At 46.4% G+C, this 20,190-nt stretch overlaps 1 protein-coding gene across 1 annotated transcript in view; it reads right to left on the bottom strand.

Moving 5' to 3' along the window:
* The window catches only part of LOC106820112 (matrix metalloproteinase-21-like), a 33,366-nt gene extending 17,333 nt beyond the window's left edge, over positions 1-16,033 (bottom strand). The window contains exon 1 of the mRNA XM_014824667.1: positions 15,887-16,033. The gene's annotated coding sequence lies outside the window, so the exon portion shown is untranslated. The remainder of the gene's footprint in view (positions 1-15,886) is intronic.
* Between the last annotated feature and the right edge of the window lie 4,157 nt (positions 16,034-20,190).

Here is a 20,190-nt window from a genome sequence, read left to right as displayed (position 1 = left end):
ATAGATAGATAGATAGATAGATAGATAGATAGATAGATAGATAGATAGATAGATAGACAGACAGAGAGAGAGAGAGAGGGGGGAGGGAGATTGAGAAAGGGGAGAAAAAAAGAGCGAGAGAGAGAGGAAGAGAGAACCCGTAAGACATTACGTTACAAGACGTAATGTTTACGTTTACATTACTCACGTAACAGCAAGGGTTATACGCTAGGATGGTCATCCTCACATTCGATAAGGATATATAGTCAGGTTAGTGTTGCGTTCGTCTTTCAATTGACGCTAAAATCCATCAGACTGTTATTGCCTCGTCACAACGAAGATATCAACCGAACCTCAACAACATGTCAACATGTCAACACGTATAATGTGTTCTTGCGAATTTACATATGTAGTTGCGAAACTAAGTCGACATGAAATGTTACAGGACCAGCTGTTACAAATATAACTATTCGCCGCCTTCGATATTTGATTTGAAAGAATCCAGATGCCGCGCTGTCAAAAAGAATGTGTAAAAAATTATGTGATATATAAGACAAGCGTTTTTTATAAATGGCTCACATTATTCCAGACGCAGCCCTGCAGGCGAAAAATTTATAAATGGGCGACGGGTGGGATATTGAAAAAATCATGGCTTCATGGCGTTCATTTACGTGGTTGTGACAACATCCGCGCGAGTCCGCCTGTTGTAAGGGTGTTAGAAACGATCGAATGTTGATAGAGAAAGTGGGGCACCCGATTACATACCGCCAAGTGCTGATTGCAAGAAGCATTATAGTTTCCCGCAAACATAATGGCCTTTGTTCGGAAATCTATCCACCCTTATAGGCCTATATATATATATATATATATATAGGCCTATATATATATAGGCCTATATATAATTCTATGCGTAGGTGTAATACATGTTCTTGTGTCTTAGTGGTTACAAACGCTACCGCGAAGTACCGCCTGTGTCTCGAGGGAAGCGTGGGCTGCTGAACGTTAGTCGGTGTTTATACGGCAGACGTAGAGTTTTCTAGACTAATAACAGCGTAGTAATTCTAATGTTTCGCGCCTGCAGGCGCGCACGCGTATGCTGCACACATTATGCGACGTGTCTCAAAACATCCGCGAAAACAAACCAGAGCTACGCGTTGTTGAGATGTGCGTATATATACACACGCGCGCACGAAGACACGCGTACACACACGAGCCCACGCGCACGCACGCACACGCGCGTGCACGTATGTGCCCACAGGCACGCACACATATGCATCCACCCGCCCACAAGCACGCATGCGCACACCGCGCGCATAAGACAGGTATCTTCATAACTGCTCCATCTGCTGAAGCCATAACACGACCTAGCAGATATTCTACACGCCCAAAAAACACGACAACAAGTGCAAAGAGCAACGCCTGAACAACTCATGAAGCAACATATGACAAGACCGCCCGCAAGACAAGCCGGAGTTTAACACTTTTTTTCGGAATTTCCTGTGTTAGATCGTGACTAGGGTTGCGTCTGGCAGTAGCAATGCACTCTACTCAGTAATTTGGCGATACAAAGAGCAAAACACGGCCGGAGCAGCGGCGACGGCAACGGCAGCGCCTCTGTGGAAACTGCCAACATAAATAGCGACCCAGAAAAGAGCGAGAATAAGATTAGCTAGCAGCTGTTGCGCGTGTTGTTACGTGTCGTAATTGCCTTTATTCGTTTCCATGTTTTGACTAGTAACGCTTGTGTAGACGGAGACACACACGGCCATCGCTGATGATATCACGCATCTATCATTCTATCCTCCGGCCACCGAGCACCCCCCCCCCTCAATATAGAGAGAGAGAGATATATATATATATATACATATATATATATATATATGTCTGCCTGGTTCTGACTCCCCTTTGGAGTTGGTAATATATTGCCAAATGTCAAGTCTGCGCTGAGTTTGCTTTACACCGTTTACATCATCAGTCGGATGATGATGTCTAGTCCCCAAGAGGCAGTCCAGACCAGACATATCCTTTTCGATGTCGGTACTAAAATCAATAGCGCCTCCCTCGGGAATGTTAGCGTTATAAAAATAAAAACTCAATTTAGAATATTTGCAGTATAACCGAATGATTCCGATGCGTTGAATATATGTCGGCAATGGATCGGATGAACAAACCAAACGGCTACCAATTTTTGAGAAAACAGACAACTGCTGTTTTCACATGCCGTTGACAAATGCTCTGGGTATCAGTGACATATACACAGAGTATACGCGTATCGTTTTGCAACCTTATAATGACTTTGTTTCGCTAGCGGTGCATGTGCTATAGGAACGAAACTGAAAAAAGAGAGTTTTATATACATCAACATTTTATCGCCTCTATTACGTAATTGTTTTATGGTTAGATATCGATTATTTCGCATGTCACGATCGATCACGCGGAAAAGCGAAACAGAACTCTGCAGTTTTATTTATTAAGAAAAACATGTCGTATGTATTGAAATATTCTTTCTCTCCGACTGTCTGGAGTTCTTACGCTAGATAATAACATTCTTACTTTGCTATGCATTTCCAATGCGAGACACTAACGTAGGCGTAGTCTGAAGCAGAAACGAGGCAGGAGAGAGAAAAAGGGAGCGAGTAAGTTAAACAGACAGACAACCAGCCAGTCCAGTCAGGCCGCCAGACATAAAGAGAAAGACCCAGAGACGAACAAATATAAACGGACGGACGTACGAATGGCAACCAGACAGATAGGCGGACAGACACGCAAAAAAGAGAAAAAAAAGGTCGACTGGTGGATAAGTGTGGGGAAAAAGGTAGAAACGGAAAGACAGGATGGATGGATGGATAGATGGATGGATGGATGGATGGATGGATGGATGGATGGATGGATAGATGGATGGATAAATGGATGGATGGATGGATGGATGGATAGATGGATGGATGGATGGATGGATGGATGGATGGATGGATTGATGGATGGATGGATGGATGGATGGATGGATGGATGGATGGATGGATGGATGGATGGATGGATGGATGGATGGATGGAAAAAATGCGTTTCAAATGAAAATATGAAAACAAAGTTTTACACAATGTGAGCTTATATATGTGAGCTTATATACATCCATAGTATCATACATAGTATCACAATGTGAGCTTATATACATCCATAGCCTGTGTGCAGGTATGCGGAATTCAATGAACAAATGATAAACACACTAATGTTTTTTTGCAAATGTGCATACTGCTGTGTCGTTAAAATATTTCTATTTATTTGTGGGTATCTCGCTCTCTCGCTCTTTCACTTTCTCTATCTGTGTGTGCGTGGGTGTGTGCGTCCGCGTGTGCATGCGCGCGCTGGAGTGAATGCGCCCCCCCCCCTCCGAGTATGCGCCTGCAAGCACACACCGCGTGTCCCTATTCATTTTGTTTACATATAGCTACCCCACCGGACGCGGAACGCTGCTATATTTCTATGACGCGCTAAACTGACGGGCGAGTAGTTGTTTCCGACAAGAAGCAGTGGCTACATGGCCTACGATAGACAACAGATCGGACGGAGCAGTTATCGCGGCATTCTGTTATTAATCGCCTCTAGGTGGCCCTAAGAAAGATGTATTCCCGGATCATGCGGTTAGGTACCGTTCCGTACAAGGATGCTGTAACGGGACCGTTGAGGATTGATGTGACACATCCAGTAACGATAAACCCCGGCAAATTCGTCGAGATATAAATTGACACGAGGCCGTAAATTATAAACAAGGGCCGCTTGGCCTGCTTGCTCGATCGGTTTTTTTTCCAAGAATCACAACACAGACGCACCTCTCATCCACACGGACACACGCGCGCATATACATAGGCCTACGTATGCACATACACATACACAGAAACATACACATGCAAAATGCACATGCACATACCCATACACAGACACCGATACATACGCGCACACGCGCACGCACGCGCGCACGCACGAACGTACGGTGATTGCACAACACGTGGTCGCCGTGGCGACGACAGCCACGCGAATATAAACAAGCCGTTGGTTGATTCGCACGCGGAGCGACGGTCGCCTTTCACACTGCGATGCCAAACGGTACGCCGAACCCACAGCACCAGCCGCTCCAGGTTCCTCTAATGAATTAGCCAACCGCGCGGCCAGTCTGTACACAATCAGGAATCAACTGTCAGCGACATAAGCTGCAAGCATGTGTGTCACGCACACCGGGGCCACAGACCTCGGTGGGAGGAAGGCGGAAGCTGCATGGACCACCTACTAAATTGTAGAAGAAAATAAAAAAAATATGTCTGCTAAATACAGGAAACCAAGATCAAATATAATAGATAATAAATCAAAATAATTTATTCATTATATCCATAGATGTAGGTTATTTATTTCAAAAATGTATCCACCGTAATTTTTCAGCTATATGTAACCAAATTCCACCCACCCATGGAATTCGCTCACACTACAGCTCTATATACTTTTCAGTCGTGCCATCGCGAACTAAGTTTCATTGTCATTGCAGCACTAAGTTTTGCAGTAATCATTTGCAGTAATTCGCACGCATTGTCCAATTCAATCAATATCAATCAAATCAATATCAATAGTTTCAATAGTGAAGCTATCGGGTACAATAATCGCATATCGTGTCTTCACACGTTACTGCACCACCGATCCACGATGTATCACAGCATGGGTGGCCATTGCTGTTAATGCACTGTCTGTTTTTGTTGTCGAGCAACGCGAAAAGCGATGCCTCTACACAGCCGATCCGGTTCAGAGAGAAACTAACGTAAACCTCCGCGTACGCCATGTCATGTGCGCTTCAAGTCACAAGCATCGTCAGAAACCGTTCTCTGTCATTACCCTCTACCTGATTCTACACGACCACGACCAAGCACCACTTCTGCGGGGCACGCCACAAGCAGGCGACCGGATACGCGCACATGGCGTTGATTACAACAGTAATCTTCATGTGAAAAGGTGTTCGTAACGAGAATTGTGGACGCGTCGGTCAGATGTGTGGACAATATTGGTGCGCACGATAACAGTGACTCTGTCTCGCAATAACAGTGCTCACAGCCTGGGCGGTTACGGTGAACAATGCGTCAACTGTGTATACATAACAGATATTTAAGGTCGAGATGTCGGTTAGCTTTCCGCGGTCACCTGCGCGTGCGTGTACGTGTGTGCGCGTGTGTATATGCGTGTGTGAGTGTGTGGGTGCATCCGTGTGTGGGTGTGTTTGAGAGAGAGAAGGAGTTCAATAATAAAATAAATATAACTAGAGAGGATAAAAGAACGGGACCACGTCGATTGCTAACGGGATACCGGGATGATGGAAGCAATAGCGTGTGCGCATGCGCGCATGTATGTCTGTGTGCGCGCGTGCCTACGCGTGTTTGTGCGTGCTTGCGCGCGTGTGTGTTTCTGTATGTGCGTGCGTGTGCGTGTGCATGCGTGCGTATGTGTGCGTGCGTGCGTGTGTAGACACACTCGATGATCATCGACTCAGTCGACAGTACCGCACGCCCGGCCGCCGTCGACCCGCATGATTTATCGCCAGCACCCGGCAATCTAGCAAATTACTCTAGATTGTTAATCCATGTTCTTATGATCGCGCGCGCTGTTAAAACCTCATCCTGCGCCCGAGAGAGCCGGGGCGGGTTTACCATTAGTACGTGCCAAATTGCGCTCGGCCTTCGGGCCTGTTGACAACGTTCTCGCTTTCCATGAAACTTCATCCTTCAGCCCGACCGCATCCAGACAGCTTTGAAATTGGAGCGATGCGGCGGACATTTGTTTGCGTAATGAAATACGCATGAAGCGCAATAGGCTACGTTACGTTGAGGTAGCGCGTTGGGGGTCGGTCCGTAAATTATCCACGGTCTGACGAAGTGAAAGCGGCTCGAGACGGAAACTTTAGGAACGCCACCCACGGCTTCCGCGCTTCGATTATAACTTGCATGTGCGAAAGCGCCAAAGGGTTTCTTTCGATTTCATGCATTTGCTTGGAGCAAACACGTTACGTGCTTATTTTGTTGAAATGTAGCGTCGATAAATACTCCCCCGAGGTCCGCATGTGTTAGTAATATCACGTGACAAATGTAACCTTCGACGGAAATAACTCCTTATAAATGGAAAGTGTCTCGGCCAATTGATGGCAAACGTCTACAAGTCTTACACGCCTGGAACGAAACAGCAGTTATCAAAATATTTGTGTTCGCTTCTTTGATAAAATAATACGCTGAGTTGGAACAGGGCGGCTGGCACGGGGAACCGCAAGAGTATCGCGTTGTCTCTCAACTTACTTTTTACTTAAATTTGTTTAATACTAATTATGCATACGTAATATGTGCGACGCATCCCAAATATAACACCACACACATTATATATATATTATTTTATTTATATATATTACTGATTGCAGAGAGCAACAATGTCAGTGCGCCGCTCGCACGCGCTATGACGTCAAATCAAAGATGGTGGATGGCGGCTCGCTCGTTCTAGCTGCCACGCGACCCATCTGAATTGCGACATGCAAATATATATATATATATATAGTGAAGTTGAGCGTGAATATAGGCTCCGTATATGCTGTAGGTGCCCATAACATAGTGCGACGCAGTGTAAAGACTTTCTGTAAATTGTAAAAAATGTCGATTTAAGTGGCCGGCCTCTTTCGCAATCAGTACACCCAATGCATGGTGTCGTGTGCAGTATTGCATGCAAAGTCAAACAGTCGCTGTTTCTTACTCGTATGTATTTAGTTGGGGAGCAGTTCCGCTACATGTTTGCTAAGACGTAAACTTTACGACGTTAGAAGACAAACAATGGGAAACTTATAATATATCGTTATGTTGGAACAGTTACCGCCACCATAGACACTCTAATGCTGACTGTAGCAGAAACCAACCAGTGGAAACGTTCCCAAGACGGCTCGCGTTCGTGGTTGAACAAAAAAGGTCATAAGAGTACTAATCTAACTAGAGTCTAAACTAGAGTCTAGCGCAAATGGCGCTAGGTGTGGGCGCACGATGCGGAGGCTAGCTAGCTATCTCTCGGCGCCTACGCGTTGCGTATATACAGAGCCCCTCTCTGTTATACTACTTCGCGGAATAAAATAATTACTGCGATAATCTGTGAAAGAAAAAGTTCTCCGAAAATATTTGTTGTTACTGTTTTCGCGGGAATTAGCGCTCCGCCTACGTATTATCAAGAGCATATAAAGAAATAACCCTTCTTTATATGCTCTTGGTATTATGCGACTTCTGCTGCAGTATAGCAGGCAGCAGAAGCAGACGCGCTGATTCTAGTTCGCACCACTCGATTCCGTCACTACAGCGGGGGAAGAAAACGTGCGGTAGGCCTATGCGGGGCGAAATCTCACCGATTATTGAAACATGAAGAAACAAGCAATCGCCGAGTCGAACAGTGGACAAATTCAGTATCTATTATAAAATTTTAATTAAATTTACGTGATAAGCTCTTAAATGTCACCGGCCGCATGCATCGGCTGCGCATGAAAACGGTCCCGGTAGTTTGCAATAATATTTTTGTTCTTTTCTCCGTTTTAGCGTAGCCCCCCCCCTTCGCATACCATCATGAAATGAAACTGGAACAGATACAAGGACAGACTAAAGCGAGAGTTAGAGGAACTTGGACGAGGCATTGAATTATAGTTACGGCATGATTGCATGTTCACTACACGTTCAATGCAAAAAGAACGATCTTACTAATTAGGCCTACGCCAAGAGAGATAATTTTCCGCTTGGCGGTTCATAATATATAGTGTTTTAGTACATTAACCGCGCATTTCGCTAAAATAAACTAAATGTTGCATGAGTTTAATTTTTAGATCTCAAGCTCATTAATATCTTGTTCTTATGAAGACTATATGAATGATCGAGGGCAGTCCGCCAGAGGGCAACGGTTGTAAACAATTATTTGTTTTTGCATGTTTTTATTGACATTGATTTTTACACGTTTTTTATGTTTCATTTTAGAGCAGCCAGTTTGAAGAGAATTAGCATCTCGGTAGTGTGTGCGCATATGTTGCCACCAAACCGCTGCTTTTAGTGAGTGGGCAGAGAGCAGGTGTGTAGCGCCATAATGCAGCGCTAGCTAGGCTTCCTTCTGTAAGCCACCAATTAGATCTCTGCACGTTGGTCAATTCGGGTCGCCGCGTCTGCGAAATCTCCGAATGCCGTGCGAGATAAAAAAAAATGACAGCCACAGTCAAAGTGAATGTTGGATTTTTTGTTGGGAAGAACGTTAGGATCGATCGCATCTTTACGCTATTTGATTATTTATTGGTGAAAACCTTTAATTACAATGGAAACTATCACAGTTTCTTCTGAAATTTTGATGTATAGAAAAATATGGCATTAGGCTGAAATAACTATCTAATTATTCTTTGTCAAAATGGATAAAACCCCTAATATACAGTCTACAGAGCATACTTCCTCATCAACTAAACATGTAACTCATAAACTAAATTCGTCGTGCAGATAACATAAACCTAATGGTTTATCATGAAGCTGATCTCAAGCCAGGATCATTTGAATTGCCCGTATACCTCACACAATAATTATCATGGACCGCTTACAACGGATTAGCTAATTCCTGTTATTTGGGACGAAAAGCGTTTAAAAATATTTTACTGCTGGTAGACAATAAGAGACCAACACTATTTATGGTCACTGGTTTAGGGCGAGTGCGCACGCGCGTGACGAGATATGTAAATACCCCGACATCTAACCGTACTAGTATAATAACATTTATAACCTTATACGCACACACAGTCCATCACCCGCAATGTTTATAATACGTATAGGATGTATATTTTCATCGTTAACCTAAATGTTCACTAGCGCCTACACGTTCACGTTCACTGGTAGTAACTACAAACCGACGACATTTCTAATACGGACACGTAACATCTGTAATAAGTAGGTAGTGCGCGCAGCTAGCGTGTAATCGCAGCATCATATATGCAAGCATCCGTCATAAGATCCTTGCATTGTAACTCAACCACAGCATGTGGCTGGGCGACACCTGACCCCACTACCCCCCTCTCTCTCTCTCTCTCTCTCTCTCTCTATATATTATTAGTATATATATATATATCGATCAAGAGCTTATAAAACCTAGGTATACCTAAGGTATTATAAACCTAAGTTATTATAAGCTCTTGATATAATATATATATATATATATATATATATATACATGTGTCACACACTTACCGCGGCATCCAGTTCGGTGGCGACTTGGTTTCGATTCTGTGTACGCATGATATCGCAATCGGTCGTGTGATCACGTGACAGGAAGAACCGATTCACCGCGACGCCAGTGCGGCGAGTGACGTCAGCAGAGACAGCGACAGTCAACTGTCGTACCAGGCACGATGACGGCCATGGCGTGTGTGTGTGCGCGCGCTGCACGCAGTCCACTCACCCAACAGCTATTTACACAACAACCCCGCGTGCGTGCGCGCTGTGTCCACAGCCGGCAGGTCCCGACTATACGCTGCTTTTGTCGACACGTGCGTCGTCACTGCAGTGTGTATCGCGGTAGCGACGAGTCCTCGCTGCTGCAACACCCTCTAACCGCTTTTAGATGCGAGCGCAGATCTGTTACGTCACGATTCGTGGTCTGGCAAGTAGAAAGACACGCGTGTGAGCATCGATCGGAAAAACGCGGAGGCGGAGCGGCGGCAGCGGCGGGGGCGGGCAATGGCCGTCTCAGCATGTTGTCTAGACCCTAATGCGCTCAACACGACGCACGCCATACAACGACACGTGTACACCCGCTGCTGCATCACTCACGCGTGATGGGTGCGTGCGAGAGGTGCTTGCTTCTTTGCTCATTTAGCGCTCCTATTGCGTCAGCTGCTGTGCTCGTATAAGCCTTGAATAAAAGCGTTTTTATCGCGCACGGTTATCTTTATCGCGCACGGTTATGCTCGACTGTATATATATATAGCCATATATATATATACACCGTAAATTCACGCCTTATTATGTGCACATCTTCAACGTCGGCCCATTGCTGATGCCAGCGCCCCACGTACGTGGAGATGTTGACGAGAGTTGGAGCGGAGGCACTACTCAATGCGTGTGCGTCGTCGGATCCTAACGCATGCTCGCGGTTGTTGAAGCACGCGCGTCTCGCGCGAACACGGACGTGCTTTCAGCCGTGGCTGCGCTTATTGTGCGGCGGTTTCAGCAGACGAGAGACTGGCGTATGTCAGACTATCACGCTACGCGCAGGCATGCGGCATCGTCGGCGACCGCCGCTCACCGCCAGACGCGCGCGGCTGCGAGCATTCACGCACGCGCGGGAAGCAAGCAAGCACGCCCTGAAACGATCTGCAGTGATATCAGCTGGCACAGCGTTTGCAGAACGTTGTCAAGGGTTGAAAGCGGTATTGAAGATTAGAGGGGTGCATGGTTAAGGTTTGACGAGAACATGGCGAAGATTTGGGTGGGGAACATGGCTAAAGGTTTGGATGGGAGACAGGGTTGAGTTTTGGGGGCATGGTAGAGATTGTGGGGACACTATAATGAGAATTGGCGTCAATTTCGGGCGAGAAGATGGGACAACGTGAAGGGCGCATCATGTAGATGTAACAGGAACGTAGTGAAAATCTAGAGAGTCGTAAACGCACACGATACTTACGTAGGCGGCTTTGGAAGGACGCGGTTATTCCAATTTCATAATTTTATTTAATACTGTAAAGAAGCTATAGACGACCCTGACGGAACATCATAGCTTTACCCACTCCGTTTTTTATCCAATATTTGCCATCGGAGTCTGTGGAGTATCATGTCATCTAAGCCTGGGTATTCATGACTGACACGTGACATCTCGAGAACCGCCATATGGTTTGGTCGGATCAGCACCGTATCGCATATTATTTATATATAATTATATATATATTATTTTATTTATATATATTACTCATTGCAGAGAGCAACAATGTCAGTACGCCGCTCGCACGCGCTATGACGTCAAATCAAAGATGGTGGATGGCGGCTCGCTCGTTCTAGCTGCCACGCGACCCATCTGAATTGCGACATGCAGCGATGACCGGTGTATATACCGTCTGCTAACCCTGCAGAACGGCGTGGACAATTACTACATATCTCGCAGCCGCCAGGCCCTGCGTATAACAGTTACACGCCTACATAAACATTTACGCGCGGCTGTCGATCGAAGAGTTACTAGTAAGTTATGTGATGTTTTGACTTGGCGCCAGGCAAGGCGGGCGGCTATGTACATCTATAAAGCTCTTTCGGTTTTCATGAAAGATCGTGAAGACCCTTCGACCTTGCTTCTCCAGACGGCGTTTATTGTATAAAATTTCTGTTATAACAACAGCCTAACACGCGTGGCCGCTTCACTGTTTTAACGCGCCATTTCTTTAGGATGCCTACTCAACTAAGAGATACCGCACACATCTACTATCGCGACTAAGAGATCGTCTGTGTTTACGAGCATATTGATGACCATCTTAGATTAATCAGTAGTAATTATTATCACGAGAAGAAACCCGCACTATTGGTACAATCGATGAATATCAGCATTACCTTCTTTATACGCTCTTGATATCAGCTACCAGGGCCGTCGTAGTTAACTCATTTGCCTAGGCGACAAAGCCACGTGCTGTTTGTGTTCTAGCAGTTCACCGCGGAAGTTCGCCATTGGCCATGTAACAATATCTACATTGGTCTAGGGAGAAAATCCCCCCCGTAGCCTCCTCGTTAGCTGCAACCAGCACACGGCCTTGCTCTTCTTACTCGTTAACTTACGATGTATATCATATAAAATGCGTTTCAAATGAAAATATGAAACAAGTATTTACAGCATATGTGAGCTGTATATATGTGAGCTTATATACATCCATAGTTATCATCATATATCACAATGTGAGCTTATATACATCCATAGCCTGGTGCAGGGTATGCGAATTCAAGTGAACAAATGATAAACACACTAATGCTTTTTTTGCAAATGTGCAGTACTGCTGTGTTCGTTAAAATATTTTATTATATTTGTCGGTATCTCGCTCTCTCGCCATTCTTCACTTTCGTCTATTGCTGCTGGTGCGTGGGTGTGTGCCGGTCGCGTCGTGTGCATGCGCGCGCTGGAGCTGAATGCGCCCCCCCCCCCTCCGAGTATGCGGCCTGGCAGCACACACCGCGTGTCCCTATTCATTTTGTTTACACTTAGCCTACCCCACCGGACCGCGGAACGCCTGGCTTATTTTCTATGACCGCGCTAAACGACCGGCGCAGTAGTTGTCTTCCGACACAGAAGCAAGTGCTACATGCCTACGATAGATCAACAGATCGGACCGGGGAGCAGTTATCGCCGGCATTCTCGCTTGATTCAATAGGCCGTCTATGTGGCCCTAAGAAAGATGTATTCCCGGATCATGCGCGGTTAGGCTACCTTCCGTACAAGGATGCTGTAAACGCGGACCGTTGAGGATGATGTGACACATCCAGTAACGATTAAACCCGCAAATTCGTCGAGTATAAATTGACACGAGCCGTAATTATAAACAAGGCCTCTTGGCCTGAGCTTGCTCGATCGTTTTTTTTTCAAGATCGCAACACAGGACGCACCTCTCATCCAGCACGGACACAGCGCGCGCCTATGCATAGCCCTACGTATGGCACATACACATACACAGAAACATACACAGGCAAAAGCACGATGCACATACCCATACACAGACGCGCGCATACATACTGGCACACGCGCACCGCACGCGCGCGACGCACGAACCGAGGTGATTGCACAAACACGTGGTCGCCGTGGCGACGACACCACGCGAATATAACCACAAGCGCGTTGGGTTGATTCGCACGCAGGGAGCGAACGGTGCCGCCTTTCTACACTGCGATGCCAAACGGTACGCCGAACGGCCACAGCAGCCCGCCGCCTGCCAGTGGTCCTCTAATGAGAATTTAGCCACCGCGCGGGCGCAGTCTGTACACAATCAGGAATCAACTTGTCAAGCGACATAAGCTGGCAAGCATGTGTGTCACGCACCCGGGGGCCACAACCTCGGTGGGAGGAAGGCGGTAAGCTGCAGTGACGCCCTACTAATTGTAGGAGAAAATAAAAACATATCGTCTGCTAAAATACACAGGAAACCAGATCAATATAATAGATAATAATCAAACATTTATTCATTATATTCCATAGATGTGGTTATTATTCAAAATGTATAACCACCGTAATTTTTCAGCTATATGTAACCAATTCCACCCACCCATGGAATTCGCCCACACTACAGCTTCTATATCACTTTTCCAGTCGCTGCCAATCGCGACTAAGTTTCATTGTCATTGCGAACTAAGGTTTTGCAGTAATCATTTTGGGGCAGTAATTCCGACGCATTGTCCAATTCAAATCATATCAATCAAATCAATATCAATAAGTTTCATAGTGAAGCTATCGGTACAATCATCGCCATTATCGTGTTTCACACGATTACTGCACACCGATCACACGGATGTATCACAGCAATGGTGGCCATTGCCTGTTAATGGCACTGTCTGGTTTTGTGGCGAGCAACGCGAAAAGCGATGCCTCTACCACAAGCCGTCGGTTCGAGTGAGAAACTAACGTAAACTCCGCGTACGCCATGTCATGTGCGCTTCAGAGTCACAAGCACGCAGAAACCGTTCTCTGTCATTACCCTCTACCTGATTCTCAGCAGACCACGCCAAGCACCACTTTCCTGCGCGGGCGGCCGCCACAAGCAGGCCGACCGGATACGCCACATGGCGTGAATTACAACAGTAAATCTTCATTGACAATGGTGTTCGACGAAATTTTGTGGACGCCGTCGGTCAGATGTGTGGAAATATTGCGTGCGCACGATTAACAGTGGACTCTGTCTCCGCATAACAGTGCTCACGCTGGCGGTTTTACGGTGAACAATGCGTCAACTGTGTATACATAACAGAGTATTTAAGGTCAGATGTCGGTATGCTTTCCGCGGTCACCTGCGCGTTTGGGCGTGTAGCGTGTGTGGCGCGTGCGTGCGTGTGTATATGCGTGTGTGAACGTGGTGGGTGCATCCGTGTGTGGGTGTGCGTTGAGAGAGAGAGGAGTTCAATATAAAATTAATATAAACTAGAGAGGATAAAAGAACGTGGAGCACGTCGATTGCTAAACGGCGATACCGGATGATGGAAGCAAATAGCGTGTGCGCATCGCTGCGCATGTAGTCTGTGCTGCGCGCGCTGCCTACGCGCTGTCTCGTGGCGTGCTTGCGCGCTTGTTGTGTTTCCTGTATGTGGCGTGCGTGTGCGTGTGATGCGTGCGTATGTGTGCGGCGTGCTGTGTGACACACTGCGTGATCATCGACTCAGTCGACAGTACCGCACGCCCGGCCGCCGTCGGCCCGCATGATTATATCGCCAGCACCCGGCAATCTAGCAAAATTACTCTAGATTGTTCATGCATGTTCTCATGATCGCGCGCGTGTTAAAACCTCATCTTGCGCCCGCAGAGCAGCGGGGCGGATACCATTAGTTACGTGCAGAACCTTGCGCTCGCCTTCGCGGCCTTGTGACAACGTTCTGCGCCTTTCCGAAACTTCATCCTTCAGCCGACCGCATCAAGAGCAGCTTTGAAAATTGGAGCCGATGCCGGCGGACGATTTTGTTTGCGCGTAATGAAGACGCATGAAGGCGCCATAGGCTACCGTTACGTTGAGCTAGCCGCGTTGGGGGTCGGTCCGTAAATTATCCACGGTCTGACGAAGTGAAAGGCGCCTGCGAGACGGAACTTTAGCGACGCCACCACGGCTTCCGCGTTCGATATTAACTGTTGCATGTGCGAAAGCGCCAAGGGTGTCTTTCGAATTTCAATGCAATTTCTGCTCTGGAGCAAACACTTAAGTGGCTTATTTGTTGAATATGTAGCGTCGATAAATAGCTCCCCCGAGGTCCGCAGTGTGTTAGTAATATCACGTGACAAATGTAACCTCGCGGAAATAACCTCCTTAGAAAACTAAATGGGAAACGCTGTCTCTGGCCAATTGATGGCAAACGTCTACCAAGTCATTACACGCCTGGAACGAAACAGCAGTTATCAAATTATTCTGTGTTCGGTCTTTGATAAAATAATACGCTGTGTTGGAACCGGCCGGCTGGCAGGGGGAACCGCATGAAGTATTCGCGTCCTGTCTCTCAACTGTACTTTTTTACTAATTTTGTTTAATACTAATTATGTATGTGCGACGGACCTACTACCAACTAATAACTACAACACACATATATATATATATTATATATATATATATATATATATATATATATATATATATATATTGGGGGGGGGGGTTTTGTGTGTGCATCCGTGCGTACGTTCGCGCGCGGTGTCTATTTTATCCAAGCTTATCCATACAATTCCGCGCTTCGTCGCACCTTATGTCTGGATAATTACGAGCCATTTCAAATTTTACGTTATTTCGCTCAATAATAAAAAAACGAATTAAATAACATATTGAGTCCGCACGCGTCCTGACGTATTATATGAAAGAGACGACGTTGCTTACCACCGGGTCAACGCATTTTGTCGAATCAACATAATATCGAGAGATGCAGCTGCTGAATTCCCATGAAGGCACGCAAAATCAGTGTCGATCAATACGCTACATGCGCATCCATAACTCATTCGTTGTGTTAGATATATTCTATACGTATATACGAGTAAAAAAACCTCGCAAGACAAAAGTTTAAACTCCGATATAAGGCTACAATATAAAGTTCGATACGGTCATGATGGTAGAAAACACAATTAATGAATTTTATCTGCGCGCCGGGGTCGCTAAGATACCGAAATGGAACGTAAATCCAGCCGATCACCTACCAAAATATTGCGCCGTCTTCTAATTTCTCGTCGACACGAGATCGAACGTATAAATAAATGTATATATATATATATCCGTCAGGTCTTACGTGACAACACCTTACGCAGCACGAGCGAGCAGGCTGGCGACTGTTCACGCATAGTTTACACGCCAGTTTCCTGCAGAAAACTGACCGGAATTTCGGCGGCGAAAAGCGCGGCGTCTAAGCAGCGCCCGAGCGCGCTGCGCATGCGCGTCACGCTTGGCGGAGGCAGTGATGAAGCGAGTAGTGTTTTCTGCTTTCCTCCTCGCGGCGTTTAGGGCCGGCGGCTCGGCCAGGCTAGAAACGCATCACACTTGACTGCTAATCCTAGCACGTACTCATTACACGATCCATTGGGTGCGACTTACTTACACCAGACCCCAATTAGTAGAATAATGTATGTGTAGCGACTTGCACATTGATAAAGCACCGGAAACTAGCTTTATTTACTGACCACAGATTATGCTTATTGTCCGAAACGTTGAGTCAAGGCGTACGCGGCGGGAAAGTCATAGCTATGGTTCGGAAGTTTCGCTCGCCCCCTCTTTCGCCTTAATTGACTCTTTCTGTTTGAGTTTCACTCGAAACTGGTTACGACAAGACTACTGTACATATGTTTATAAGCGCATGTGTTCTGAGGACGGCTACACTTATCGACGATGGTTTTACAAGTGGTTTGTAGCCTTGTTTCAACTTAAACGGCGTACATCGACGCATCTGATTTTTTTTTCAAAGAAAAGCATCGAAAAATTATATCATCAACGATATTACAGAAATCTTTATAAATCAGAACGTTCATTCTGCCTGCTAATTGATATTGATCGTTAATTGATGATAAACACGATATCTATGACAGGTGATAACGATAGCGATAGTTCTATGAATGTGACCGTATAATATCAAGTAAGAGTCTTAATTACAAGTAATTAATCAAAACAAACTTCCGATGTGCATGTTAGAAGTTAGAAGTTACCGCAGACATGTTGAGAGAGAGAGAGAGAGAGAGAGAGAGAGAGAGAGAGAGAGAGAGAGAGAGAGAGAGAGAGAGAGAGAGAGAAAGAGAGAATGATGCTGCAGAGAGAGAGAGAGAGAGAGAGAGAGAGAGACGCAGAAGGAGAGAGAGAGAGAGCGACCATCCACCATATCAGCGCATCACCACCCATGATGAATCCATAATGCGTTCATATGCATATGGATTGCGCAGCGGGCGCACGAGGTTAAACCGCGCCTAGTGTGCGCGCATGCGAACGATGAAGGAATTTTACATTCAAATCGCCCTCGACTGTAAGCAGTATAAGCACCCCGGCCTACTCTAGGGCATGATTAGGACAGCTGTACGCGGTTGGCGAAGAAATGTGAACACGCAAAATCTTAACAGGAGCTATATGTGAGTGCATCTGTGATGCGTACATTTGTACAATGAATGAGCGCGGAACTCGTCGTCAAAACGTCAAAACTCTTCGTTTCGGTGCTTGGGTAGAACATTCAGGCGCCAACCCTCCAATCTCCATTAGCATGTGCATAAATCGCCGATGAAATATATCAAACTGTGATTAACAGTAGTGGCAGCACAGCGATGGCAGTAGGGACCTACATGGAGCTATCAGTCTCCGTGTATCGCTGGCACTAGCACGGCTGGATGTTATACCAGTAGCACACGAAGACAGAGAGGGAGTATGGTAGGACAAGAGAGATGAAAGGAGGGTGATAGATAAGAAGAGGGGGCGTGAGAGAAGGAGAGAGCGGGAGAGGAAGAGAGAAAGCGAGAGATAGCAAGCATGAAAGAGAGAGACAAAGAAAAAGAGAGAGAAAGAGAGAGAGCGAGAGAGTAAGATAGATAAATAGACAGTGAGAAAGAAAGTCAGAGAGAAGAGAAGTGAGAGAGTTGGGGGATGAAAGAGCAGTACATATATCGGGCAACAGCCACCACCAACCATCTACCATTAATCAACTGAAGCCACGTGTAACCTCATTATTCGCTTTGTCGTTCGCTCTTTTCCTCTCTCCCTCTCTCCATCTCTCTCTCTTTCCCTCTCTTTCACTCACGTACCCTTTCTCGTAGGCGCGTTCTCTCTCCTATCTCTCTCTAGCTCATTGTCTCTCTCTATTATGTTAGCTCACTAACAAAACCAACTACACACAACCAAATGCAATTCGCACGCACGGCCCAAACCTGCCACATTTCAGGTTTCCGTTAAGAGGCTTTCCAAATCCAACTCCATTCTTTCCGCATATACACTAGAATATTCTTGTAATACCCCGACTACCACCATTTTGCCCTTCCCCGCCAGTCGCGGTGACTCAGTTTGCCTCCGTCTTTCTCCCGTACGCGCATCCACGGCACGTGTCCTAATATTGTATTTCGTATATGTAAATACGCATAGCTGCCCCTCTCTCCCTCTCTCCCTCTCCATCACAAGTGCCGCGCGGCGCGATTAGGTATACTACCACACACACACACACACACACACACACACACACACACACACACACACACACACACACACACATACACACCCGCGCAGCACTGTCTGCGCCATCACTTAATGACATGAGACAGCGCGCGGCTGAAAAGTTAAACCGAGTACGCGAGTAATTTAACAAGACGCGGATCAATATGGCTAGCAGATTGCGATTTCTCTGGCACAAGAGGTCACACTGGCCCTAAAGTAGGAGTCTGGCAGGCAAACTCCACTGATAGATCGATCCCCCGATACAAGAGACGGTGACGGTGCGTGTGCAGGCATTCGACTGCTCGTTGCACGGCGACGAACGCGCGCCGCCGCACACTCGAAGCGCTCGCTGTAAAAATTTCCGACTTCATTTAAATCGCCTCGCGAAGGGTCATTTGCGGTTCGCGCAAAATGTAAACCGGAAAATGGAGATAATTTTATTGTTGCGAAATGCATTTGTATTCTGCGACGCGCCGATACGAACCGCGCATTGCGTGGCTCGTTATAATGGCCATGTAGTGATGTGATTGAAACGCCGTCGCAATATTAATTAGGTCGGAATTAACCAAAATCGTAATAAATGGCAGCGTGGTAAGCGGCTTTCATTCAGCGAGCAAGCTGCAATCACGGATCGACAATTGCTAATTTGGCGAAAATCGTATACAATCGCATTTGCATCGATCAAAAACAGCTTGTGATCTTATACAAATTGAAGCGAACAGTTTGGGGATATTTAGAGTTCTTCTCCGCAGGAGCCCAGCGTTTATCGTTGATGTGATCTCGACGAAAGTCGTGAATAATGACTCATGTTATCGGTCGCTGAAGGATTCGCCTAATCGTTTCGCGCTGAATCCGAGAACTCAGTTAAGATCGAATAAACGCGCAAAAATGTGCGTTTCGCGCAGATCACCGTGGCACTGACTCATACGGACGCGAGTCATTCGCATTTCGATTAGAGATAAATGCTTCTCTACGACATGCAAGCCTATATTTGGAGAATACGACGCGAAATGTGTGCGTATATACCCTCAAATATACGAGCAAGCGGGGTAATTTCAGCGGGGCAGGACCAATCCGAGTTCCAAGTGCATTGCGTGAGATAGTTCGTAGTGGCTCTGTGTGGCATAGGGAAGTGTTAGTCGTGAGCCTAGCTAGCATAGGGAGTAGGAGATGGTCTGAATATAATATCAAGACAATATGTCTATATGAAGAGCTAGGGAGAATGCAGCGCACTTCTGCTCGCGCGCAAGCAGCACAAGTACACCGTAGGTGAATCACAGGGGCTGGGAGACGGATGGCTTTCGCTCTCTCTCTCTATCTCTCTCTCTCTCTCTCTCTCTCTCTCTCTCTCTCTCTCTCTCTCTCTCTCTCTCTCTCTCTCTCTCTCTCTCTCTCTCTCTCTCTCTCTCTCTCTCTCTCTCTCTCTCTCTCTCTCTCTCTCTCTCTCTCTCTCTCTCTCTGGCTGCACATTGCATGTAGAACCCCCTCCCCCCACCACCACCACCGCCACCACTCCAAATGCAGTTCGAAATCAAAATTAGGGGAAGGAACTTTTGGATTGTTGAAGAGAAAAGATTTAGATGGAGTCTGGTAGCTAAATGGAAGTTCAAACGGTCTTCCGTCCTTTGAGAAATAATGGATGAACACAAAAACGTCGGGCGCGTATATAAGCCGTGGACGCATTTATATAGATCTAGGTCGTGTGTGGGTGTAGGAATCGCCTGTCTGCGTGCGTGCGTGTGTATGTGTGTGTGTGTGTGTGTGTGTGTGTGTGTGTGTGTCGTAGTCGACGTACGGTCTCGTGTCGCGTCGTGTCGTCGTTCGACGT

The sequence above is a fragment of the Priapulus caudatus genome, unplaced genomic scaffold, assembly GCF_000485595.1.
Source record: "Priapulus caudatus unplaced genomic scaffold, Priapulus_caudatus-5.0.1 Scaffold40, whole genome shotgun sequence".
NCBI classification, from domain to species: domain Eukaryota; kingdom Metazoa; phylum Priapulida; class Priapulimorpha; order Priapulimorphida; family Priapulidae; genus Priapulus; species Priapulus caudatus.
This window is presented reverse-complemented; position numbering and strand designations above follow the sequence as displayed.